The sequence below is a fragment of the Peromyscus eremicus genome, chromosome 1 (genome assembly GCF_949786415.1).
Source record: "Peromyscus eremicus chromosome 1, PerEre_H2_v1, whole genome shotgun sequence".
Taxonomy (NCBI): Eukaryota; Metazoa; Chordata; class Mammalia; order Rodentia; family Cricetidae; genus Peromyscus; species Peromyscus eremicus.
The window spans coordinates 98,635,074-98,661,783 of NC_081416.1; the positions used below are offsets into that span (position 1 = coordinate 98,635,074).

General features: G+C 40.8%; 2 pseudogenes; both read left to right on the forward strand.

Moving 5' to 3' along the window:
• Positions 1 to 1,984: 1,984 nt before the first annotated feature.
• LOC131913002 (T-cell ecto-ADP-ribosyltransferase 1-like) lies at positions 1,985 to 16,216 on the forward strand (annotated as a pseudogene).
• A 7,624-nt stretch (positions 16,217 to 23,840) lies between these two features.
• LOC131913072 (T-cell ecto-ADP-ribosyltransferase 2-like) lies at positions 23,841 to 25,263 on the forward strand (annotated as a pseudogene).
• Positions 25,264 to 26,710: the final 1,447 nt, after the last annotated feature.

Genomic DNA, 26,710 nt, shown 5'->3' on the forward strand with positions numbered 1-26,710 from the left:
GCTGAAAGATCAGAGAAGCAGAATAGCCAGCCACTAGCTCTTACCTCTATGAAATCCTCAGCCTCAAGAGTGAGTTACTGTTTCCTCATGCCTTATATACCTTTCTCTGCCCTGTCATATTACTTCCTGGCATTAAAAGCATGTGTGCTTCCCAAGCAAAGGCATAAGATCTCAAATGTTAGAAATAAGAGTGTGTGCCACCACTGCCTGGCCTCTATGTATAATTGAGTGGCTGGCTCTGTCCTCTGATCATCAGGGTACACAACATATCACCATATTTTCCCTTGCCGCTTTTAATATTCTTTCTTTGTTCTGTATGTTTAGTGTTTTGATTATTATGTAGCAAGGGGAGTTTCTTTTCTTTTCTAATCCAAACCATTTGCTGTTCTGTAAGCTTCTTGTACCTTTGTGGGCTTGTCCTTATTTAGGTTGCGGAATTTTTCTTCTATGATTTTGTTAAATATATTCTCTGGATTTTTGAACTGGGATTCTTCTTTTTCTATCCCTATTATTCTTAGGTTTGGTCTTTTCATATGTCCCATATTTCCTGGATGTTTTGTATTAGGAATTTTTTAGATTTAATATATATTTGACTGATGAACCTATTTCTTCTACGGTATCTTCAATATCTGAGATTCTCTCTTCTATCTCTTGTATTCTGTTGGTGATGCTTGCATCTGTAGTTCCTGCTCACTTACTCAGATTTTCCATTTCCAAAATTTCCTTGGTTTGTGTTTTTTTTATTGCTTCTATTTCCATTTTTAGGTCTTGAACAGTTTCCTTCATCTGTTTGGTTTTTTTCCCTTGGTTTTCTTTTAGGTATTTATTGATTTCTTCCAATTTTTTTGTTTGTCTTTTCCTCAATTTCTTTAAGGGATTTCTTTATATCCTCTTTAAGGACCTATTCATCTTCATAAAGTCATTTTAAGGTCATTTTCTTGTGCTTCAGCTGCATTGGAATGTTCACGTCTTGCTGTTGTAGGATAGCTGGGCTCTGGTGGTAACATATTTCCCTTGCCACTATTGTGTTCTTACTTTGGCATTTAGGCATCTGGATTTAGGGTGATTATAGGTCTAGGTGTTGATTCCTGTGTTTGTCTTTGTTGAATGTGTGTTTTTTTCCTTGGTTTTTCTTTCCTCTCTAATCTTCTGGCCTAAATGGCCAGGGTTCTTGTGATTAGCATGTCTTCAGGTCCAGTAGGGTGTTCCTTCTGGGGTTTGAGGGGCTATGGTTCTCTAGATATGGTCTGGCCTCTGGTAAAGCCAAAGCCCTATTCCAAAGTTGTAGCCTTGGGTATGTGTGTTGCAGTCTGGGTTGTTGGGTAGGCTTAAAGGGGTTTTGTGGTTTTCTACAACAAGCCTGGCCTCCTAAGGCTGCTGGGGCTGTGGGCCCTAATGTGGAGTCTGGGGGGGCAGTCTGGGTTTTTGGAGGTTTTAAATAGTGTTAGCTGGTGGTAGGCCCTGTCTTACATGGGGTTCCTAGAACCTGTCTGGCCTCTGGAAAGGCTGAAGACTTCTTCCAAAGTAGTAGGCCGGGATATGGATTACTAGAGTGGGGGTGCAATCTAGAGTTGTTGGACAGGCTTAAAGGTGTTTATTGGGTGATGGGCAGTGTCTTACCTGGGGTTACTAGGACCAATCTGTCCTCCCATAAGGCTGTCAGGGCAATGGGCCCTAATATGGAGCCCAGCGGAGAAAGTGCAATCTAGGAAGAAACATGAATCTTGAAGAAGTAATGTACAGATAATAGCAATATGGCAAGGGGATATATGAGGTGTGAATATGAGCAATATATAATCTTACACATGTATGAAAATGTCATAATGAGGTTTGTTATTTTATATACTGAATAAACATTTGATTGAATAAAGAAGAAAATTGTAGTATCCATAAACACAAAAGAATCAGAGATCTCAGTCTTACCTTTCTGCATTCCTTAAACATCCATAATGAGATTGTGTCCATACATGTGCCATGTGTGAGGATGGCGTATGCAACATCTCATGCTGTAGGCTTCAGACAGCATCCATCACATGCTTATAACTTAGTACACTTAGCGAGTAACAAAGAACCTACTTCTCTCTTTCAGGTGACAGGCCTGACTGAGCCTCCCAACCTGGACATGGCTCCCAATGCATTTGATGATCAGTATGAGGGCTGTATCAAAGAAATGGAGAGAAAAGCACCCCAGTTGTTACAAGAAGACGTCAACATGAATGGGGATTTAAAACTTGAGTGGGAAAAAGACAGAGAAAAGATGGAAGGAGATAAAAAATACAATGAGCTGTTAGAGAGTTTGAGAAAAATCCCAGTAACTTCCATTACAAGGCCTTCCATTACTACTTAACAAGAGCCCTTCAGCTTCTGAGTAACCAGAGTTGTTACTCAGTTTACAGAGGAACCTGGAACAAGTTTCATTACAGTGGGGAGGGCTCTATGCGGTTTGGGCAGTTCGCTTCCTCATCTTTTGACAAAACAGTAGCTCTTGATGACTTTGGTGGTGCTAGTGGGACACTGTTTATCATCAAAACCTGCTTGGGGGTTTATATAAAAGCATTTTCCTACTAACCCCATGAAGAGGAGGTGTTAATTCCAGGCTATGAAGTATTTCCCAAAGTCACCAAAACAGCAAGTAGAAAAGGAAATGACATAATTTTTCTGAACTCCCCCCAAAGAAAGAAGAGCAACTTCAATTGCTTCTGTAGCGGTTCTACCGGTTGGCTGGCATCTCCTGACTCAGCCTTCCTGTTCCCAGAATTCTCCTTGTCTGTTTATCCCACCTATACTTCCTGCCTGGCTAGTGGCCAATCAACTTTTTATTTATCAACCAATCAGAGCAACATATTCACAGCATGCAGAACATCTCACAGCACCTCCCTTTTCTGTCTAATCAAAAAGTAAGGGCCTAACTTTAACATAGTAAAATTACATACAATAAACAGTTATCAAGCAAGAATTACAGTTACAATATCTAGTCTATTTGTATTTTGTAAATTAAAAAAATATTTTGTCTACCCTATGTTTGTGAGTCAAAATTTTATATCTAACTTATCTCTTATTATAACCAAGTAAAACCATAACTATAGTTATCTAGTCTTCAACTACATCAAAGACCTCAGAAGGATATGATATTACCTGAGTAACAAGAAGTGTATTGTAAGCAACTTCCAAAAATCTAGAGTGACAGAGACAGCTGGCTTCCTATACAGTCACCCAAAGTTCTTCTGCAATTTTGGGGCATCCATTTTCAGCCCATATGCCTAGAGTCTCTCAGTCAGTTCTCTCTGTGTCCTGTAGAATATCTGACTCTTTCTTCTGTGAAGCAGGAACCTGAAGAACCATTTTGCCTTGCAAAGTTCAGTGATCATCTTCCTTGGGTCCTGCATGTCCAGTCGATACAATGTTTCATCAAGCAGTCCAGGCAAGAACAGTTTCTTGCTCAAATGGCTATTTTTGCCAAAAAGAAGATAAACTCCATATAGAGTGTCTTTGACACCCATCTTTATTTTGAAGTAAATTGGTGCTGCCAGGAGCAGACGTGTCTCACTGTCCAGAAAGTCTACGGTTTTAAAACATTTTAAATGCCATATTATATAGGTCTTTGAAGTGTTCGAAGAGTACCTACCTAATTGAAATATATCTATGTATATCAAGAAAAGTTAACATGACTATAAGTTTGACTATCATAGGAGACTAATTATTAATCTGTGGTTCTTAATTATCCATTACAATTTAAATGAGTTACATAAACATAATACCTCAAATGAGAGTAGAAATACATACAGTGTAACAAAATTAACTTTAAGTTGTATCAATAAACTAAAATCCATAGCAATGTAAAACATTTTTAAAGAAGTTGTTGCTCTTTAAAAGGAGGTTCACTAATCTATCCTTTTATCGTATCATATCTACATTCTACATTTCTATACCACATCCCCCTTTCTTCTTTTAGAAAGAGATTGACTACGACCAACAACAATTTGTAACCAACAAGCTAAACAAAGACAAATATCCATAATCCATTTTTTGGGGAATGTGGGTGTAGTTTTCTAGGCTACTTCCTGCTGATGGGGGTGCTGTAGTCTTATGGGGATCTATGGTGATATTTTATTGGTACTGAAATGTGATTTTATTTGTATGTTAGTAAATAAAGTTACCCGGGGGTCAGAGCTATTAGCAAGCCATAGCGAAAGCTGGGCAATGGTGGTGCACGCCTTTAATCCCAGCACTTGGTAGGCAGAGCTAGGTAGATCTCTGTGTGTTCAAGGATACAGCCAGCATTGGAGACACATGCCTTTAATCTCAATACCAACCATAGAAGACCTGGAGGTCTGTACAGACAGGCAGTGACTAGGAGGTCATGTGGTTGGGTTTACAACCAATGAGAAGGCAGAACAGAAACTATAAAAAAACAGACACAGGAAGTAGGTCTCTTTTGGAGAGGTACAGCAACAATGAAGGGTAAGGTTTTTAGCTCTTAACTATTGTTCTGATCTCTTGGCTTTCATCTCCGTATTGGCTCTGTGTTTCTTATTTAATAAGACAGTTGGTTACATCTACATATGGCACCCAACATGACAAGAATCCATTAAAAACCGCTTGGCTTGGCTTACCTGGTTTCCCGGCTGGGTGGTCTGGCTCCCCAGCTTGGGCCGAGGTCGGCTTGGCCTCAGGCCAGACTGACTGTAGCCCCAAGCGGTTAGCTGCAGCTGGAGCTACTTGCTTAAAGCCGGTGCTACAAACAACTCAGGCCTGCCCTGCCAAACAGGGCCCCTGCCTGTAAAGCCAGTGCATGTGGTTGGAGCTTAAGGAAACCAGAGCCCAGGCTTGACTCGGCTCAAGCAGGAACACGTGGCTAGATTTAAGCTTTTAACCAGAACTTGTGGCTATGCTTTCTTGTGCTTTCTTTCTCTCTCTCTCTTTCTTTCTTTCTCTCTCTCTCTCTCTCTCTCTCTCTCTCTCTCTCTCTCTGGATTCAGACCTCGGACACTAGGTGGCTGTTTTGAATTGGTAAGTCAATTAAGATATCAGATATTTTAAAGGAAACTATTTAAAAGAGAATTTTTTTCCACATTAAAAAAATGGGTTTTATGTGTACATTGGAAGAAAATTGGGCTTTGTTTGAAATTTTAGGCAGTCTGACAATGGAACTACTATATGAGAAGATTAATGTTGATCGAATTATGCACTTGATTACTTTTCTTATCCTCATTTTACTATTTAAAAAGATAGTCAATTTAAGTGCCAGGATAAAAGTTTTAGAAAAACCTGTTAAAATGAATTATAGAGAAATTCAGATTCAGAAAGAAGAAATTAATAGTAAAGTTGTTTCAAGATTGGATCATAAGGTTACAGAAAGAAAGCCTATTTTCACACAGTCACCCTTAATTTATCCAGTAACCATACAGCAGTTACCTGATCAAGTGAATACACAAAATATTTGGGCTCCAATTGAAATGTTAGATTTAAGAGGTTTAAGGAGGCCATAGTATCGTATGGCATGCATCCTCCATATGTAAAGCAAATGTTAAACATCTGGTCAACTTATAATAGGATTATACCACAGGATTGGCAGGAGCTGGCACATGCTGTTCTGGAACACAGACAGAGGTTCCAGTGGCAAATGTGGTTCAAAGAGGAGGCTAAAAACATAGAAAACCAATGGAGGGATAAAAGAATACAAGTCTTCCAGGATCAACTTATTGGAGAAGGCCAATATACTTCAGTACAAACACAATGTTTATATGATGTCCAAACCTTAATTCTATGTCGAACGGCAGCCTTGAATGCATGGGACAGAGTTGAGGAACCAGGAAAGAAAACTGAGTCATTTACAAAGGTTTTACAAGGCCCAAAAGAATCTTTCACAGATTTTTTATGAAGACTGGCTTTAGCAGTAAAGAGAATGGTTCCGGATTCAGAAGCTAGTCAGATAATAATTGAATCTTTGGCTTTTGAGAACACAAATGCAGCATGGAAAAGAATAATCAGGCCATTAAAGGCAAGATCTGCACCCATAGAAGACTGAATTAGAGACATGGTTAATGTTGAGGCTCATGACTATGATGATATGTGGGTAGGAGAAGCAATTTCAAAAGATTTGAGAAATTTTAGATGTTTTGTATGTGGAAAGCAAGGACATTTGAAAAGGGACTGTAAACAGGTCATTCCTAGAAACAATGTTTCTTCAAGGAACAATGGCAACAGAATGCCCTTTCCTTCTGGAGTATGCAGAAGGTGTGGTAAAGGAAAACACTGGAACAACAAATGTACATCAACAAGGGACAGGCAAGGTAATCCTTTGCCTCAGTCTTTGGGAAACTCCCAGAGGGGCCTCAGGCAGGCCCCCATAGCAAACCCAGTTCAAAACTTTCTTGCACTCATAGAGGAAACCCCTACTCAGAGCAATTAAATAACCAAATGCCTATTGGAATAAATCATGTTGCTCAGGATGATGAAACAGAGAGAATAGAAAATTCAGGGAAAAAAACATAAAGAAAATTTTTTGGCAAACTTCTATTAATGAACAAAGACCAAAATTAACAATAAAACAAATGGTGTTTTGTTGTCTGGTCTGGTAGACACAGGTGCGGATGTTACCATAATTGCACAAGAATTTTGGCATCCAACTTGGCCTCTTCAGGAGGTACACGTTCAACTGTTAGGAATTGGGATATTATCTCAAGTGAAACAGAGTGCAAGATGGCTCAAATGTATAGGTCCAGAAGGACAGAGAGGAAAATTAAAACCATATGTGGCTAACATAGCTATGAACCTGTGTGTTCAAGACCTGTTGCAACAATGGAATACTCAGATTAATATCCCTCCGATCTCAGAAACAAATCATAAACTAGCACAAGTTTCTGAGAGAAATATTAGAAGATATTATTCTAATGAGTGGTTGAGAGAAATATTAGAAGATATTATTCTAATGAGTGGTCACCAGCCATCCATGTCATACAAGAACAGGGCACAACAACTGATGATCTTCCAAAGACACCAACAGCTCTACCTTTAAAATGGTTAACAGACAAGCCTGTATGGGTTCAGCAATGGCCTTTAACAATAGAGAAACTCCAGGCTTTAGAAGAGCTGGTAGAAGAACATTTAAATGCTCAGCATATTGAAGAATCAACCAGCTCTTAGAATTCTCCTGTATTTGTTATTAAAAAGAAATCTGGGCCAGGCGGTGGTGGCGCACGCCTTTAATCCCAGCACTCGGGAGGCAGAGCCAGGCGGATCTCTGTGAGTTCGAGGCCAGCATGGGCTACCAAGTGAGTTCCAGGAAAGGCGCAAAGCTACACAGAGAAACCCTGTCTCGAAAAACCAAAAAAAAAAAAAAAAAAAAAATCTGGTAAATGGAGAATGGTAACAGACCTTAGAGCTATTAACAAAGTAATTCAGCCAATGAGCTCTCTACAATCTGGAATTCCTTTGCCTACTCTGTTACCAAAAGGATGGCCTCTCATAGTTATTGATTTAAAAGACTGTTTCTTTTCAGTACCCTTACAAGAAAATGACAGAGAAAGATTTGCTTTTACAGTGCCTACTTATAATAATTCTCAACCAGTTAAAAGATTTCAATGGAGGCTCCTCCCACAGGGAATGTTGAATAGCCCAACTCTGTGCCAATATTTTGTACAACAGCCACTGGAAGTGATATGTAAAAAATTTCCTAAATCTATAATTTATCATTATATGGATGATATTTTACTAGCTGACTCAAATGCAGATACTTTAGAAAGAATGTTTGAAGAAGTAAAGAAAATTTTGCCTTGCTGGGGATTACAAATTGCTCCTGAAAAGATACAAAGAGGAGATTCTATTAATTATTTAGGATATAAAATAGAGCTACAAAAAAATTAGACCCCAAAAGGTGCAAATTAGGAGAGATTGACTACAGACTCTTAATTACTTTCAAAGATTATTTGGAGACAATTCTCATCTACGAACTATTGTTGGGGTAAAAAATGATGAACTGAATAATTTGTTCAAAACCTCAGAAGGTGACAAGGACTTAAATAGTCCAAGGGAATTATCACCTGAAGCTGAGAAAGAATTGGCCTTGGTAGAAAAGAAAGTACGTGAAGGGCACGTGGATCGTATTGATCCAAAGCTGGATTGCATTTTGGTTACTTTACCTTCTAGGCATTCTCCAACAGGAATATTAATGCAAAGGGAAGATATCATATTGGAATGGATATTTTTACCAAATAAACCAATTAAAAAATTAAAAACTTATGTGGAAAAAAATCTCTGACTTGATTTGGAAAGGAAAATTGAGACTTGGTCAATTAGCAGGAATAGACCCAGCAGAAATTGTCATACCTTTGACTAAGGAGGACATTAAAAAATTATGGACAGAAAGTGAACCTTGGCAAAGAGCTTGCAGTAATTTTTTGGGAGAAATTAACAGCAAATATCCCAAAAGTGATAGAATTGATCTTATAAAGAGAGCTGATTGGATCTTGCCTTGAATTGTACGGGAAAAACCCATATCTGGAGTTCATACATTTTATGCAGATGCCAACAAACAAGGAAAGGCAGGTTACAAATCAGAAAATTTAAGTAAAGTAGTTCAAAGTCCTTATAATTCAGTTCAAAAATCAGAATTGTATGCTATTCTGTTGGTATTAATGGATTTTTCAGAACCTCTCAACATAGTAACTGACTCTCAGTATGCTAAAAGAGTGGTATTACATATTGAGACTGCAGAATTTATCCCTGATGCTTCAGAATTAACTTCACTATTTATTCAATTACAAGATACAATCAGGAAAAGGAGTCATCCTTTATATACAACTCACATTCGATCCCATACTGGTCTGCCAGGCCCTCTAGCACAAGGCAATGATGAGATTGATAAATTATTGATAGGAAATGTGCTGGAGGCCTCGAATTTCATAAAAAACATCATGTCAATAGTAAAGGTTTAAGAAAGGATTTCTCCATAACCTGGCAACAAGCCAAAGAAATAGTAAAGAAATGTCCTACTTGTTCCTTCTGCAATTAAATGCCATTACCAGCAGGATGTAACCCAAAGGGTACTCAGAGGAATGAAATCTGGCAGATGGATGTGTTTCACTTTGCAGAATTTGGAAAATTGTAATATGTACACCATACCATCAATACTTATTCAGGATTTCAATGGGCAACTGCTTTGAGTTCTGAAAAAGCTGATTCTGTAATCACTCAATTGCTAAAAGTTATGGCCATCATGGGTATACCTGCACAAATCAAAACTGATAATACTCCATCATATGTCTCTGTTAAAATGAAACAGTTTTTTTCTTATTACAAAATAAAGCATATTACAGGTATACCACATAATCCTACAGGTCAAGCAGTTATAGAAAGATCAAACAGAACTCTAAAGGATATGCTAAAAAAAACAGAAAGGGGTAACAAAAACCCCCAGAAATAGACTGCATAATGCTCTATTAACTTTGAATTTTCTCAATGCCAATGAGAAAGGAACAACAGCTGCAGAGAGACATTGGATAATAGAAAAAACTACAGAATTAAATCAGCCTATATACTTTAAGGATGTGCTCACCTCAGAATGGAAACCAGGATATGTGTTAACGTTGAAGATGAGGTTTTGCTTTTGTTTCTACAGGAGAAGATAAGCTGTGGGTACCATCAAAATGGATAAAGGTTCGATTTGAACAAGAGAGACCTCTTAATTAGAGGAGGTGATAGTTCATCAACCAGCATGAACATCTAATTTAAACTAACTTATACCAGTAACACATGCCTTTTCATTTAATCAGATAATAACTTGCCAAAAAGGAACATCCCCAAAATTAGTCTTGGGGAAAGTTTTTTGTTTTTGTCTTTTAGGAGAATGAAGGTTAAGGAATCGGAAGAACACTGGACAAATGAGACAACTGAAGAAAAGGGACAAATCATCTATCCCAGGAAACAGAGTGAAATGGCATATGGATATATCATCTAAAAAATTTTATAAGTCTTCCTAAATGTTTGTTTCTGCTCTTCTCTAAAGAAATTTAACACTATTGGTCTTCTAATAGTCCCAGTTCAATTAAAATTTTTTTTTTTAATTTTTATTTTGCAATACAATTCAGTTCTACATATCAGCCACAGATTCCCTTGTTCTCCCCCCTCCCACCCCCCTCACCTTCCCCCCAGCCCGCCCCCCATTCCAATCTCCTCCAGGGCAAAGCCTTCCCCACAGACTGAGATCAACCTGGTGGACTCAGTCCAGGTAGGTCCAGTCCCCTCCTCCCATGCTGAGCCAAGGGACCCTGCATAGGCCCCAGGTTTCAAACAGCCAACTCATGCAATGATCACAGGACCCGGTCCCACTGCCTGGATGCCTCCCAAACAGATCAGGCCAATCAACTGTCTCACCCACTCAGAGGGCCTGATCCAGTTGGTGACCCCTCAGCCATTGGTTCATATTTCATGTGTTTCCGTTTGTTTGGCTATTTGTCTCTGTGCTTTATCCGACCTTGGTCTCAACAATTCTCTCTCATATAAACCCTCCTCATTCTCGCTAATTGGACTCCCAGAGATCCACCTGGGGCCTAGTCATGGATCTCTGCCTCCAGATCCATCAGTAGTTGGATGAGGTTTCTAGCACGACAATTAGGGTGTTTGGCCATCCCATCACCAGAGTAGGTCAGTTCGGATTGTCTCTCGACCATTGCCAGCAGTCTGTTGTGGGGGTATCTTTGTGGATTTCTGTGGGCCTCTCTAGCACTTTGTTTCTTCCTATTCTCATGTGGTCTTCATTTACCATGGTCTCCTATTCCTTGTTCTCCCTCTCTGTTTTTGATCCAGCTGGGATCTCCCACTCACCCAAGCTCTCTTTCCCTCGACCCTCGCCCTTCACTACCCCCACTCATGTCCAGGCTGTTCATGTAGATCTCATTCCATTTCTCTGTCGTTGGGCGATCCCTGTGTCTTTCTTGGGGTCCTGTTTTCCAGGTAGCCTGCCTGGTGATGTGAGTAGCAGTCCAGTCATCCTTGTTCCACATCTAGTATCCTGTTATGAGTGAGTACATACCGTGTTTGTCTTTCTGAGTCTGGGATACCTCACTCAGGATGATTTTTTCTAGATCCATCCATTTGTCTGCAAACCTCATGATGTCATTGTTTTTCTCTGCTGAGTAGTATTCCATTGTGTATATGTACCACATTTTGTTTATCCATTCTTCAGTTGAAGGGCATCTAGGTTGTTTCCATGTTCTGGCTATTACAAACAACGCTGATATGAACATAGCTGAACAAGTGCTCTTGTGGTGTGGTTGAGCATTCCTTGGGTATATGCCCAAGAGTGGTATAGCTGGATCTTGGGGGAGATGGATTCCCAATTTTCTAAGAAATCGCCATATTGATTTCCAAAGTGGTTGTACAAGCTTGCATTCCCACCAGCAGTGGAGGAGAGTTCCCCTAGCTCCACATCCTCTCCAGCATAAGGTGTCTTCAGTGTTTTTGATCTTAGCCATTCTGACAGGCGTAAGGTGGTATCTCAGAGTTGTTTTGATTTGCATTTCCCTGATGATTAGGGATGTTGAGCAATTCCTTAAATGTCTTTCAGCCATTTGAGTTTCCTCTGTTGAGAAAATTTAAAGCTGACTTTGGAGTTGGAGAATGGCTCTCTCCTTCTTTAAAGCATGTTGTTAAAAGGAAAATACAAACTCCCTGTATCATGCCAGAAAAAAAAGAGCCATCTTCTGCTATGGGACAGGAGAAAAACCAAATTAATTAAAGGACTATTCTATTACTAATCTCAACTCTTTGATTCTATTCTGATTCTTTAAACTTTTCTTAAAGTATGAATTTTATATCAAAATTTATAAGATTAATATATATATATATACAGATATATATATATATACGTTTTAAACTTTGTTAAGATATGAATGGTCATATAGAGTACTAACTAATTCTAGAAAGAAAAAGGCTTCAATTAGCTGCATATATATGTCTTCGTGTTCGAGTCTCTTATCAGCTTTCTGCAGGAAATCATGGCCAGGCCTAACATCAACTGAAGTCTCCAGGAAGAAGATGGGGCCCCACAACAACAACAATTCCACGTGGACAATAATAATATCACTAAGCTGACAAACATCATCTACAGATCAGCTGTGAACTACAAAGTACTCAGAGCAATTTCGAGAGGGCTAGCTGATGACCCAGTCTCAAAGACTACTTGAATAAGGACTTGAGATAAACCCTGAACTTTGGCATTATACACAGACTGGATAATGAAGGATATAGTTACCTTTCCTAGAATTTGACAACTGACCTAAAATTTTTCTTTTCAGGATAAAGATACCTTCGCCCATACCCAGCAGGAAGCAATTTTAAGAATACAATGCCCACATTCCCAAAGAGGTGGTGTGGGGCGGGTGGTTTTTTTGTCTTTTAATGGGTTTTGGGTCTGGGATAATTTTTATTGTTTAGGGGGGTTGGTTACAAGTTATTGTCAAGGGTTAGGAAAAGGGCTAAGCAAAGGAGATTAGATTTAAGGTGCTTGTTTTTTTAAAAAAAAAAAGAAAAGAAAAAGACAATTACTAGTTTTAAATACTTTACATTGGATTGGATTGTTTTATATTATATACAAATTACATATATTGAAATTGATATTGTTAGAAAATGCTATATGTATATTTCTAATTGTACTTATACCATTATTTTAACAAATAATGCAATTTTCTGATCCTTGAATGTTATTATTACCAACTATTAAGATATAAAGAAATGAAAGTTAGTAGTTAGACGTTACAATAGAACTTGTAGTCATATTAGACATGTTTTAAGATTTTTAGATAGACAGGTCATCTTCAAACCCTTTAGAGATCTACAGAATATGGCATTTAAAATGTTTTAATAACTTAGAAAATTTTTCTTTTTGTTATGACTATGAGACATGTTGGTTCCTGGCAGTACCAATCTACTTCAGAGAGAATATGGGCATTGAAGAAACTGCATATGGGGTTAACTTTCATTGTGGCAAAAGTTAGCCACTGGACAACAAAGTATCCTCGAATCAACTGCTGACAACAGGACAAAATGGACAGACAGGACATGAAACAAAGGACTACTGATTCTTGCCAAAACAAGTGTGGTTATGGCTTTATCAAAAGGCATCTTCTGAGGCGAGGACACTATGGCACCATCCCTGAAGTGGCCTTCGAAATCCAGAAAAGGTACAGTGCCCTTTTCTTTGAAGGCAGCTGAACAGGCAGTGGGCCGATGGCTTCTGATGTGCAGTGGAACAGCAGCTGAAACAGTTATTCTTGAAGAGTAACTAAGCTCCCACCTCTCAATAGTAGACTGGCATTTAATAGAGGGATATGGAGAAGAACAGGATGCTGAAATGAAGCCACATATACACAGCGAACAAGAATGGACAGCTGAATTAAAAAACCATCAACAATTTCCAGAATTTAAATCCTGAATCATGACATGACCCTAGTGGAATTCAAGTGTTTCTGGTACATTGACTGCTCTCACCCAATGTGAGGTTGAACTGTTGACCTTGTGTACATCCTACTTCACAAATGAGTCTATCAGATACGCTAAGCCTATAGGCTCAAGATGATGCCCCAACACTGTGGAGAAACCTCAGGTGACTGTCCAGGTAGCTGGCTGTTTCTGTCAACTCACAATTTTTTTTGGAAGTTGCTTGCATGTACTTCCTGTTTTTATTTTTTATTAGGTAATATTATTTTCCTTCTTGGATCTCTGAGGGAGCTGAAGATTAGTTAGTTATAGTTGAATATTAATTAGGATAGAAAGTGAATTAGATACATTTTGGACTTACCAAAATAGGATAGATAATGGAATTATTTTCTCTGAATTTGTCAAATACAAATGGACTAGACATTGTTTAGGTATTTATTACTTGTATATATTGTATATAGTTATTATACTTTTGTATATAGTTTTTCTTATGTTAGTCATAACCTTTTTCTTTTTTTCTTTTTATTAAAATAGAAAAGGGGAAATACGGTGATATTTTAATTGCACTGAAATGTGATTTTATTTGTATGTTAATAAATAAAGTTGCCCGGGGGTCAGAGCTAATAGCAAGCCATAAGGAAAGCTGCGCAGTGGTGTTGCACGCCTTTAATCCCAGCACTTGGTAGGCAGAGCTAGGTAGATCTCTGTGTGTTCAAGGATACAGCCAGCATTGGAGACACACGCCTTTAATCTCAATACCAACCATAGAAGACCTGGAGGTCTATACAGACAGGCAGTGACTAGAAGGTCATGTGGTTGGGTTTACAATCAATGAGAAGGCAGAACAGAAACTATAAAAAAAACAGACACAGGAAATAGGTCTCTTTTGGAGAGGTACAGCAACAATGAAGGGTAAGGCTTTTAGCTCTTAGCTATTGTTCTGACCTCTTGGCTTTCATCTCTGTATTGGCTCTGTTTCTTATTTAATAAGACAGTTGGTTACATCTACAGGGATCCTGAGAAAATTCGAGATAATGGTCAAGTTCTGGGAAGACCAACTGTAACCTTTGTTGATAGGTATTATCTGTTAAGGTTCAGGAGGTCTGGCTTGATCAAATTCGTTCCATCTTAACCTGGAACAAATTCATAGTCCCTTGGTTCCTGTGGAAACAAAATCAGAACCTCCTTTCCAAAGGAACATATCCTTAGATCCAAATTTTGAAGTCAAAATACCTCTAAAATATACATATTGGTTTAACTGAGCAGCCTTTACAATCAAATGTCTTTCTGCAGTTAAAAATATCAAAGACAATACAATCCAGATTCTCTATGTAATATCCATCTTTATGTGACTTATTTTTTATACTACTTTTACTGTTTCTTTAAAGACTTTATTTTTTAAAACTATTTCTTTATATAACTATATATTCTATATTAATTTTCTTCTTTCTTCCAAGCCTATGTACATTTTTACACACACTGTAAACCATTTGAAGTTTTGTTCCATCTGAATCTGTCTTATTGTGAGTCTATTGCTTAAAACTGCAGCATTATTAGGTCTGAAATGGCAGCTTTGGCTGCTAGCTCTGCCCATCTCAGCTTCCCAACGTGGTGGAACTACATTTACCACTAGCTCTGGGAACCAGGCTGTCCACTGACTCCAGGGGGCAGTGTGTCTATGCTTCCATCCAGCAGTGTGTAGCCCAAAACCCCTTTCTTTCTTTCTTTCTTTCTTTCTTTCTTTCTTTCTTTCTTTCTTTCTTTCTTTCTTTCTTTCTTTCCTTCCTTCCTTCCTTCCTTCCTTCCTTCCTTCCTTCTTTCTTTCTTTCTTTCTTTCTTTCTTTCTTTCTTTCCTTCCTTCCTTCCTCTCTCTCTCTCTCTCTCTCTCTCTCTCTCTCTCTTTCTTTCTTTCTTTCTTTCTTCCTTTCTTTCTTTTGGTTTGTATTAGCAAAGGCTAAATCTACCATGCAGTTAATGTGCGGCTTGCAGAAACCTCTGTGTAACTCAGCGGGAATGTGCCATGCTGCAGGTCAAGCCCACATACCACGAACCCGCCATGGATTACCTCAAGCCTGCATGTTGTAGTGCCTCACCACTTGCATGAGACATGAAGCAGGAGCCTGTTTTTGGCTCTGTTTAGAATTGCCTATTAAATATTCTCAGGTTTCAGGTGGAAACTCAAGCCGTTGGGCACCATTTGTAGCTGAAGTTTTCTCCTGTCCTGCCCAGCCCCACAGACCCCACAGCCACTTATAAAATAATTGCTCAGAAGCTTATATTAATTAAAACTGCTCAGCCATTAGCTCAGGTCTACCACTGACTAACTCTTACATTTAAACTCAGCCCATTTCTGTTAATCTATATGTTGCCACATTTTCTGTGGGTTTACCTGTGTGCCAATATATGTTGCTGCTTGGATGGCATCTCCTGACTCAAACTTCCTGTTCCTAGAATTTTCCTTGTTTGTTTACCCCGCCTATACCCTGGCTAGTGACCAATCAGCTTTTTATTTATCAACCAATCAGAGCAACACATTCACAGCATACAGAACATCCCACAGCAGGCATGAGGTCTGATGCTCACATTGGTACAATTGAGAAAGTTCATGTTGTGTATTTCTCTCAGGTGCTCCTGCAGGACAAATTGAGTGGTCCATAAATGTAAGGGCTGACCTAGATAAAGTCCACTCCCTACTCTACTCCCCATCAGAAATATAGCCAGCTACTGAGCTCTGTCATCCTATTTCAATAACTCTGATCCTCTTTCAGGACATGGATAAGCACATTAATTTTTAAAACTTCATATAACTATATTGCCTGATTGTGTGTGTGTGTTCATGCCTTGAAATGTGTTTAGGGGTCAGAGGGCAACTCTGTGGCATAGGCTCTTGCCTTCCACCTTATGCAGTTTCCAGGGATCAAACTCAGGTTGTCAGCTTCACTCATCAAGAATCGCTGAGCCATCTCAGCAAAAGAGACAGGCCCATTTTGAGGCATAATGGGTCAGTAAGTCTATATCCTGTACTTACCCTGAGTGGGTTTAGCCCAAGTGTATAAAGCTTCCATAACTCCCCATGTTATGGAGTAAGAGACTCCTGGGAAAAGACCATAGACTCAATTCAGATTATAATTATAATCAGCTAAATGTATTGTAGCTGCTAGCAAAACAACAGTCTATTAGCAAAACCAGAGACTGTTGAGCCAAGAGGGGCGGGATGAGGGAATGATTTTTAAATGTGAAAACCACAAGAAGACTTGAGTATCTACACAAGCAACCAAGACCTGTTTTGATCTGTCAAGATTAGGTTGTCAAAGGACCTAAGTATAGCCCTTGAGTGTGTGCATAAGCAGGTTACAGAAGCCAAAAAGGCAGCTAGTTATATCATATTGAAGGAGATGGTCATAGCTGTGGATTTCTGGGTTAGTGGGGTGCTCACTGATTTGAAGTTACTGGCTTGTTACTTTACAGGGACTGGAGTCAGATTAAAATTGCTATTAGGTAGAAAGATAGATGCTTACCACTAAATGGCATTTCTTTAGTCATTACACCATTCCCCACTGGTTGTAGATCATATGAATCAAATCATTGATAATTAACAGTTTAACTATTAGTGATAGATTGGAATCTTCATTGTACATAGAGACCTCAGAGTTCTGGGAAGGTAAATAGAATCCATGGTTCCTGATACCACTGATGGCCATTCAGATGCATGAGGTCTGGGCCCTCGCGTGGGGCCATGTTGTCTTCCAAGAGCCACCTTGCAGCTGGTGGGAGCCAATCTGACAGTCCTATGCAGTCACCTGGGGCCATAGTGACATCTGGACCCAACAGGCTGCTGGGAATCCTGTCTGGGTTCATGGTCCTATGCACCGGGGGTCTACTTGATATCCGTGAATATCATTCCCACCAAAGGCCACAAAGATACATGGCTTCCAGGTTTTCTGTGACCATGTTAGGGTCTGAGGGATGTGCAGCTGCAAGAACCATGCCAACCTGAGTGGCCTGTGCTGACATCCATGGCCATAGAGTCATCTGGGTCATTGCTGCAGCTGAGTACCATGTCTCAGCCTGTGACTCACCTCAGCCAAGGTCAGTGTCAATGTCCATGACTCAGGTTACTACCAATGACAGCGCAGATACACGGGGTCTGAGCCAACATCTGAGACCTCAATCTGCCGTGGGGACCAGGAAAATGGAGGGTGGGGGTTGCTGTACTTTCATGCAGGCTATGTTGAAATCCAGCCCGAGTTGTAGTCGGGAGCCATGTCTGGGTCTGTGGCTCTACTTCAGCCAGGATCTGTGTTGAGATCTGTGGCTCCTATTGCCATCAGGGGTCTGTGAGACTGCTCAGGATCTCTACCATCACCCGGTATCATATTGGAGTCCAGGAATCTTGCTACTGCTGGGCCCATGCCAATCTGAGAGGCCTTTGCTGCCAACTGGGGCTGTGGTGACATCCAAGCCCAAGTTACTACTGATGGCCATGCCTGGGTCCATGGTCCTGCCACAGATGTGGTCTTTATTGATGTCTGTCACCTTTGTTACCATAGAAGCCTGAGTGAACCATGTGTTGAACCATGAGTTTAATACAAGGGTCTTGCTGTGCTAGCCCCTCTCCTCACTGGCCACAGGAGAGCTGACTCCATCTTATCTGGTCTTGGGATAACAGACCTGGATGACCCTGGCATGGGGAAGATGGCTTTGCCCCTAATAGGAGATCTGGCTCCCCACACTTGGGAAAGAGGGCCCTACCCCTCACCACAGGGGAGGGAGAGCTGATCCAACCCCTCACAGGAGGGGAGAGGTCCCAGCAGACCAGACTGACCAACTCTGCAGTAAATCAGATACACATGCATGGCTTTGAGCTGTCACAACCCAACATCTACTCCATCTATGACCTGCTGGAATATGGGCAGGGACTGGTCCTTCAGGGCCATGGCCACCTGGTCTACATGACTTGGGGCAACAGTGGGATGTGTGGGGTGTTTCTGTGGGGATCCAGCATTGGCGTGCTGGAGGCCAGAGGCCTTGAACCTGACCGACAACACACTACAAATGAACATTTGCAAGGAAAGGTGTTTGGACAAAAGAGTATCCTTCCTGACACACAGCAGCTCCAATGCCGGTAAGATGATCTAAGATTTGATAGAGAGGTAAAGACAGAGGAGCAGTGTTTAGTTTTGGGTTTTTTATTTAATTTTTGTTTTGTCTTGTTTGTGGGTTTTTTGTTGGTTAGTTTGTTTTTAATTGAAATTGATATTTTTATTTGTATATTTTCATTTTTAAATTTTTATATTGAATTTTTCTTTTATCTTTATCATATTTATTTTTTAGTCTTACTTTCGGGGGAGATACTACAAGAGTAAGGGTTGCATGTGGAGGGACTGGCAAATATGTGAGATCAGGGTTCACAAGGTGAAATTCCCTAAGAATCAATTAAGAAAAAAAAAAACTTAGTCACCTGTCTTCACCTTTACCTCATTCCCCTAAAGAGCTCAGGGAATTTGGTGGTGATTTTGTTTTGTTGACAGAGTCTCACTAGGTTGACCTGGATGGTCTCAAGTTTAGAGATCCTTCTGCCTCAGCCTCCCAAATGCTGGGACTAAATACGTGAGCCACCACAACAGGATTTTAGGTAATTTGTAAAAGTAGAGTGCTGTGCAAAGTTCAACCTCCCCTGCTTTCTGCAGTATCATCTCCCCACTTCTCTCTCTCTCTCTCTCTCTCTCTCTCTCTCTCTCTCTCTCTCTCTTTGTGTGTGTGTCTCTGTCTCTGTTTCTGTCTCTCTCTCTCTGTGTCACACACACACACACACACACACACACCCCAATCAGTCCTGTGGGGAATAACAGAAAGGTCCTGACTCATTTTACTACAGACAAAGGAAAAGATGCAGGATGGGGATGCAGTTTGGTTGGTAGAGTGATTGCCGAGCAGCACCAGGTCTTGGGTTCTATTTTTGCACAAATAAATCTGGTTTTGTGGAAAGAGAATCAGGAGTTCAGATTATCCTCAGCTACATAGCCATGAAGAGGCCAATCTGGGCTAAGGGGACCTTGTATCAAACAAAAGTAAAATAAACAAACACTCAGAACAAAAAAGATACAAATGGAAAAGGCATAGCAACAAATACAATTTATCAAATTTAAGAAGTTCATAAACTCTCTGGCTTCCCTTTCAAATCTAATCTGAAACTGAAAATGTATTGTCCACAGGATAAAAGGCCACAGCACTGCCTTCTGCAACACTTGCTTTTAGAAGAAGCCAGAGACCCAGCCCCCAAAGACCTGCTCAGGTACCTGACAACTCTGAACTTTGTCCTCTGAAGGGGAAGGCATCTAAAGTTGAAGAGACCCTGAAAAAAATCTGATGGCTGCAGTGGGTGTAGCAGTGTGTGTGTGTGTGTGTGTGTGTGTGTGTGTGTGTGTGTGTGTGTGTGTGTGTGTTGCGGGAGAGGTGTCTGTGACTCAAGGATTAAAGCCAGAAGGTCAGTTCTGGGTAAGAAATAGCCCCTGTAGGGAGATGGGGTCAGATCTAGATAAAGGAAGGGCAGACATGAGGCTATCAATCTTTCTAGAGGCTATCAATCATTCTAGAGACTTAAAAATATAATGCAGGAACACACAATTTACCTCCCAGGCTCTGCAGGGAACAACTAGCATCCATGTACATGGCCTCTTATGTATATAACTTTTTCCTTCCTATACTTCCTTGATTTTTCAGGTCAGAATAGCAATATGCGTGGGATGTCTTTTTGTACATGGAGAATATATGTTGTTCTCGCTGTTTAATAAATAAAGCTGCTTGGCCAATAGCGGGGCAGAATAAGGTTAGGCAGTACATCCAAACTGAAGAGGGAGATGAAGAAGGGTGGAGTCAGGCAGAAGCTTTGAGCCACCACCAGGAGAAGCAAGATTTGAGAGAACAGGTAATGCCATGAAGTGACATGACAAAACGTAGAAGACTAGAAATAGGTTGAGTTTAGTTATAAGAACTAGTTTATAATGAGCCTGGACATAGGCCATACAGTTTGCAATTAATATTAAGCCTCTCAGTGATTATTTTATAAGCAGCTGCTGAACTACAGATGGGAGAGACTTGTGCAGAGAAACTTCCAGCTACACCATATGCTTAATTAATCATATTTTCCTCCTAGCTCCATGCAAATACTAGCTTCTATCCTCTTCTTTGCTTTATTTACACATTTTTAATTTAAGAGTTATAAAATATGCATTCTTGATGTGTGGTCCAGTCTAACTCAGACCTCAAGATCCTCCTGCATCAGGTCTCCTGCATATTGGGAATTTTTGTTTCAATTTAGGATCTTGGAGATTGAGTGCAGATATAAAGCAGGAGGGATAGAAAGTGGGAAGGAGGAAGAAAAGAGGGGATGGGGATGAAGGAAAAGAGAGAGAGAGATGGATGTTTTTATTGACATCCAAATAGTTACACAGATTCCCAGATAGAATTTTTTTTTAATTTTTATTTTGCAATACAATTCAGTTCTACATATCAGCCACGGATTCCCTTGTTCTCCCCCCCTCCCACCCCCCTCACCTTCCCCCGAGCCCGCCCCCCATTCCCATCTCCTCCAGGGCAAAGCCTTCCCCGCAGACTGAGATCAACCTGGTAGACTCAGTCCAGGCAGGTCCAGTCCCCTCCTCCCAGGCCGAGCCAAGCGACCCTGCATAGACCCCAGGTTTCAAACAGCCGACTCATGCAATGAGCACAGGACCCGGTCCCACTGCCTGGATGCCTCCCAAACAGATCAGGCCAATCAACTGTCTCACCCACTCAGAGGGCCTGATCCAGTTGGTGACCCCTCAGCCATTGGTTCATATTTCATGTGTTTTCGTTCGTTTGGCTGTTTGTCCCTGTGCTTTATCCAACCTTGGTCTCAACAATTCTCGCTCATATAAACCCTCCTCATTCTCGCTAATTGGACTCCCAGAGATCCACCAGGGGCCTAGTCATGGATCTCTGCATCCAGATCCCTCAGTAGTTGGATGAGGTTTCTAGCACGACAATTAGGGTGTTTGGCCATCCCATCACCAGAGTAGGTCAGTTTGGACTGTCTCTCGACCATTGCCAGCAGTCTGTTGTGGGGGTATCTTTGTGGATTTCTGTGGGCCTCTCTAGCACTCTCATGTGGTCTTCATTTACCATGGTCTCCTATTCCTTGTTCTCCCTCTCTGTTGTTGATCCAGCTGGGATCTCCCACTCCCCCAAGCTCTCTTTCCCTTGACCCTCGCCCTTCACTACCCCCACTCATGTCCAGGCTGTTCCTGTAGATCTCATTCCATTTCTCCCAGAGAGAATTTTAATTGGCAGGCACAAGTTCCAGGAGTTCATATTGGAGCTGAAGAGTCTCAAATTGCGTATCTTCAGTGTGTGTGTGTGTGTGTGTGTGTGTGTGTGTGTGTGTGTGTATGTGTGTGTGTATGTGTGTGTTGTGAGGGGCATCAGTGCCAATAAAGCACAGCTAGGCTGTCCTTAGCTGTCCCACAGGGAAGTAGACACCAGTCCTGTGAAAGGCAAACATCTGGATCAACCACATGAGGAACTAGGGAGGGGAGGAGAGATTTGGAAGCTTACTCTAGGCTGGCTGAGCCATGCTTTCTGAATGAGAAAGTCCCTCTGCTGACCCACTAACCCTACAAGACCGCTTTCTGCTGGCATCTCCACCTGGGATTTGTAAAGCTTTCCGCCTTCAAAACAGAGCTTTGAAGCTTTAGTTTTAAGACAAGAAAAGAGGTGGTTCTATCTGAGGCCAGAGAAAGAGCTAGAATGTGGAGATGTGTGTTGTGTAAAGAGGCTTCACTGTCCAGCTGACTATAGCTTAGTGGAAAGGTGCTTGCCTGGCATACACAATGGACTGGGTTCAATCCTCAGCACTGAACAATTGGAATCTATGCTGAACTTCCTCAAAATCAAATTGTGGGCTGGAGAGATGGCTCATTGGTTAGTGCACATACATGCTCTTGCAGTGGGTTCAGTTCCATTACCCATGTCAGGCAGCTCACAAGTGCCTGAACTCCAGCTCCAGAGGATCTGATACTCTGGCCTCAGAGGACATCTACACTCAGGTGCAAATAACCTCCAACCCCAGGGCATGTATGCATACACACTAGAAAAAACAAGAAAAATAATTCTTTTCTTTTAAGCAAATTGTGTCAAAATTAACAAAGAAGCTCATTAGAAATGCTAAACTCATGACGTTGATACTGAGGTCCAGAAATCTCTGTTGGTAACAAGTTTCCAGAAAGCCACTTACACAATCAAACTATAATTGCCATTTTGGGTAATCAGCAGGATGCTAAATGGCTCAGGCTGTACACAAGCTGAAGGATTGTTTGTGTTTATATGCTGTCCAAACACCTTAATTTTCCCATTGTTTGTGTTTTCAGTCCCATTCCATCTTAAATTTGCCTGGGACTCAGGATGCCCATGCCTCCCCCTCCAAGGGCTGGAATTATAGGTGTGTGCTGCCACAACTGATTGTCTAGGAGGACTTTAAGATTTTATGGAAGGATATCTTACATAGCAGAATATAGTTATTTTAGAATAATTTATAATTTTTGAAAGTTGAGGATGTACAGAAAGTGGAACCTTCACTGCAGTGCTGAACTCCTAGGTCTGTTGTTTCTACAGTGTCCCCTAAAGGCTCAGGGCAGGAGAAGCCAAGCTGTGGAGGAGCTGGGAGTCCCAGCCTTCCCAAGAGCAACTAGGCAGCCACAGCATGTGGCTCCATTCTGCCATTCTCAAGGTGTGGGGAGAGGATTATTTGGCCAGAATAAGTCAAAATTCTGTGGACAGTAACACAACAGCTTAGATAAGTGTGGGGGAGAGTTTTCATGATTTTCCAAAAATCCTAGGCAAAAATGAAGTGGGAGGTCCACACCAACGAGTGTGACCTCCCTTCTTGTTCATTGACTTGCTGTTCAGTGTATATTTAGTGTATCCACTCCGCAAAGAGTAGTGAAAACAATACATTCTCAGAAGATACAAGAATTAATAAGACTGATTGTGTTAGTCTGCTTCCTTCCTTTTTGTTTTTCTTTTCACTTTTTTGTGTGTGTGAGTACATGCACATGTTTGGGCATATGTACTGGTGTGGCACATACTTGTGTGTGGGGACATGCATGTGGAAGTCAGAGGACCTCAGGCACTGTCCACCATTTTTGTAAAGACAGGGTATCTCACAGGCCTGGGACACACCAAGGAGACTGGTCTGGCTGTCTAATGAGTCTTGGGGATCTCATGGACCCATCTCTATCCATCTCCTGGTGCCAGAATACTAGTGCGTGTCATCACACCTGCTCTTTTCCCTGTGGGTTCTTGGGATCAAACTCAGGTCTTTGTTTGCAAGGCAAGTTCTTTACCCACTGAGATTTCTCCTCAGTTTGTGTTTATTACTATCACAAAATGCTTGATGCTGGAAAGTTTACAAAGTAAAGGTGCTTACTCAGTTCACAGTCTGACAACTGGAAAGTCTTAATATCATGAAAGTGCTGGCTAGTTAGGGTTTTCCTGGCTGAATCACAATATTCTCTATCACAATGTCAGGGAAGCCATTGTCATGTGCAGAAGGGAATACATGGCAAGAGAGGAAGCCAGAGAGGTTCTTGGACCAGACTGGCTCTTACAGGAACTGAGTAGGATCCCACTTTCATTGTCTAATATTTGCTTGCAGATGTTCTTGAAGTTGAATGTGACTTCTATTCTAGACTCAAAAGTTCACACGTTCCTCCTGACTTGGTTTTTCACCCAGCAGGTAATATTCTCAACCCACATCCTGTTGACCTTGTTTTCCCCTGACCATGTCTTTGTGATATTACTGTTCCCAGGGTTGAGTATGCAGTTAGAGGATGGTAGACAGCACAAATCTTGAAGAAGTAATGTAAAAATAATATCAGTAAGGGGAAGGTTTTGTGTGGCTCAATGTGAACAAAACACAATGATATACATGTACGAAAATGTCATGATGAGCCCTGTTTTTTTTGTATGCTGACTAAACATTGGAATGAATAAAGAAGGAAAAAAATGTATCTGTAAATACAAAAGAATCAGAGATCTCAGTCTTACCTTTCTGCATTCCTTATAATGTCCATAATGAGACTGTGTTCATGTATGTGCCTCGTCTGAGGATGGCGTATGCAGCATCTCATGCTGTCGGCTCGAGACAGCACCCAGCACATGCTGATAACTTAGCAAATTTATTGAGTAACAAAGAACCTACTTCTCTCTTTCAGATGACAGGCCTGACTAAGCCTCCCAACCTGGACATGGCTCCCAATGCATTTGATGATCAGTATGAGGGCTGTGTTGAAGACATGGAGAGAAAAGCACCCCAGCTGTTACAAGAAGACTTCAACATGAATAAGAAATTAAAACCTGAGTGAGAAAAGGCAGATAATGATGAAAGGAGATAAAAAAGACAACGAGCACTCCCAAAGGTTTCCAAGATTTCCACGGAACGGCTTTAGTGGCCTACACTGGGGAAATCTATGAAGATTTAAACGGAGCTGTTACAGAATTCAAGAAAAATCCTTATAAAAGGCCTTCCATTACTACTTAACAAGAGCTCTTCAACTTCTGAGTAACAATAAGTGTTACAATGTTTACCATGGCATCATTAAGAAATTACAGTGGGGAGGGCTCTGTACGATATGGGCAGTTCGCTTCCTCATCTTTGGTAGAGAGAGTAGCTCTTTATGGTTTTGGTCATGCTAGTGGGACATTGTTTATCATCAAAACCTGCTTGGGGTTTATATAAAAGCATTTTTTTACAAACCTGAATGAGATGAGATGTTAATTTCAGGATAGGAAGGATATCACAATTACACCGTAACAGCAAGTGGAAAAGGGTATAACTCTGTGAGTTTGAGGCCAGCCTGGACTACCAAGTGAGTCCCAGGAAAGGTGCAAAGCTACACAGAGAAACCCTGTCTCGAAAAACCAAAAAAAAAAAAAAAAAAAAAAAAACCACTTCTCTGCACTCCCCTCAAAGAGAGAAGAGCAACTTCAATTGCTACTATAGTGGTTCTACCAACAACAGTCATTTTAGCAGCTCAGGTGAGTCTAGGTCTGTGTTAGAGGTGGAGCTTGTGGGGACATCATGAAATACATTAGGGGGTGCTCTCTATCAGAAGACACCTGGTAGACCATGCACATGGTGAGGGTGCCTAGAAGGATGAAGTGTAGCTTTGGTAAAGCCAAGGAGCACACACCTCAGTGAAGGTGTATCAGAAATGGTTGAACACAGTGAGGGACTTCAGGAAAATGCTATTACAAGGTTGAGCCCTGTGAGGAGTGAGAAGTGCCGTCAGTGGGTATTTATTCATAATTTCAAACCAATGCTGGCCCATGTTGGGGATCTTTATGGCTGTATATCCATCATTCCTTGTGGCCTGGGTTCTCTTTTTATCCCTTGACCACATATCTCATTCTCTGCAAGGAAAGACACCATCAATTTTAGTTTGGTAATTACCTTTCAAGGCATAGTTCAAGTATCACTTATCGTAGAAATCCATCCTTAATACTTCTAGAGAAAATTACTGTATCATACTCTATGTCATAGTTCTGCAGTCAGATTCCATGGTAATCTGGTTCAAACATCACTAGCTCTGTAATTCTTGGCATGTTGCCAGATATCTGTGCATCAGTTTCCCAATTTGAACCATAAAGACCCAAATGACAAATATTCTAGTAGTATTGTTTTGAAATTAGAAGAGAGGCATTCAAGATGTATTATTTGGCATGTAGATATCAATCCACAAATGCCTTTATTTTTAAATTTGAAAAACCATGTACACATCTCAGTAATCTGATCCAAACTTATACAGGTGTGGGTCTCAACATTCACAAGAAAATCACTTGTTTACAGTCTAGAGACCTTGTCTCCTATGCCTACCACTCAGGATTTACACAGTGTCTGGATTACTTACTTACATCCAGGCTGCACTAAATGTTGTCCGAGGAAGCTAAGTTTGAGTGAGAGGCCAGGGAGAACCTGAAATGAGCTACAGTTAGACTACTGAGTACAGAGTAATCTTAGATCTAATTAGTCCTGACACTATAGGGTTTCTGGAAACATGGGAAGTCTTTGGAGCAGGAAGGGGAACTACAGAAGTGATCACAGGAACATCATGCATTTGCACAGAGAAATTTGGAATTTATATCAAGCCCAAGGAAAGCATGACCCCTACTCAGGTCCACACTCCGGTCAGAAAGATGCTGCCCTTCTGGGCCAAATGGTTGATATCCAGTCCTG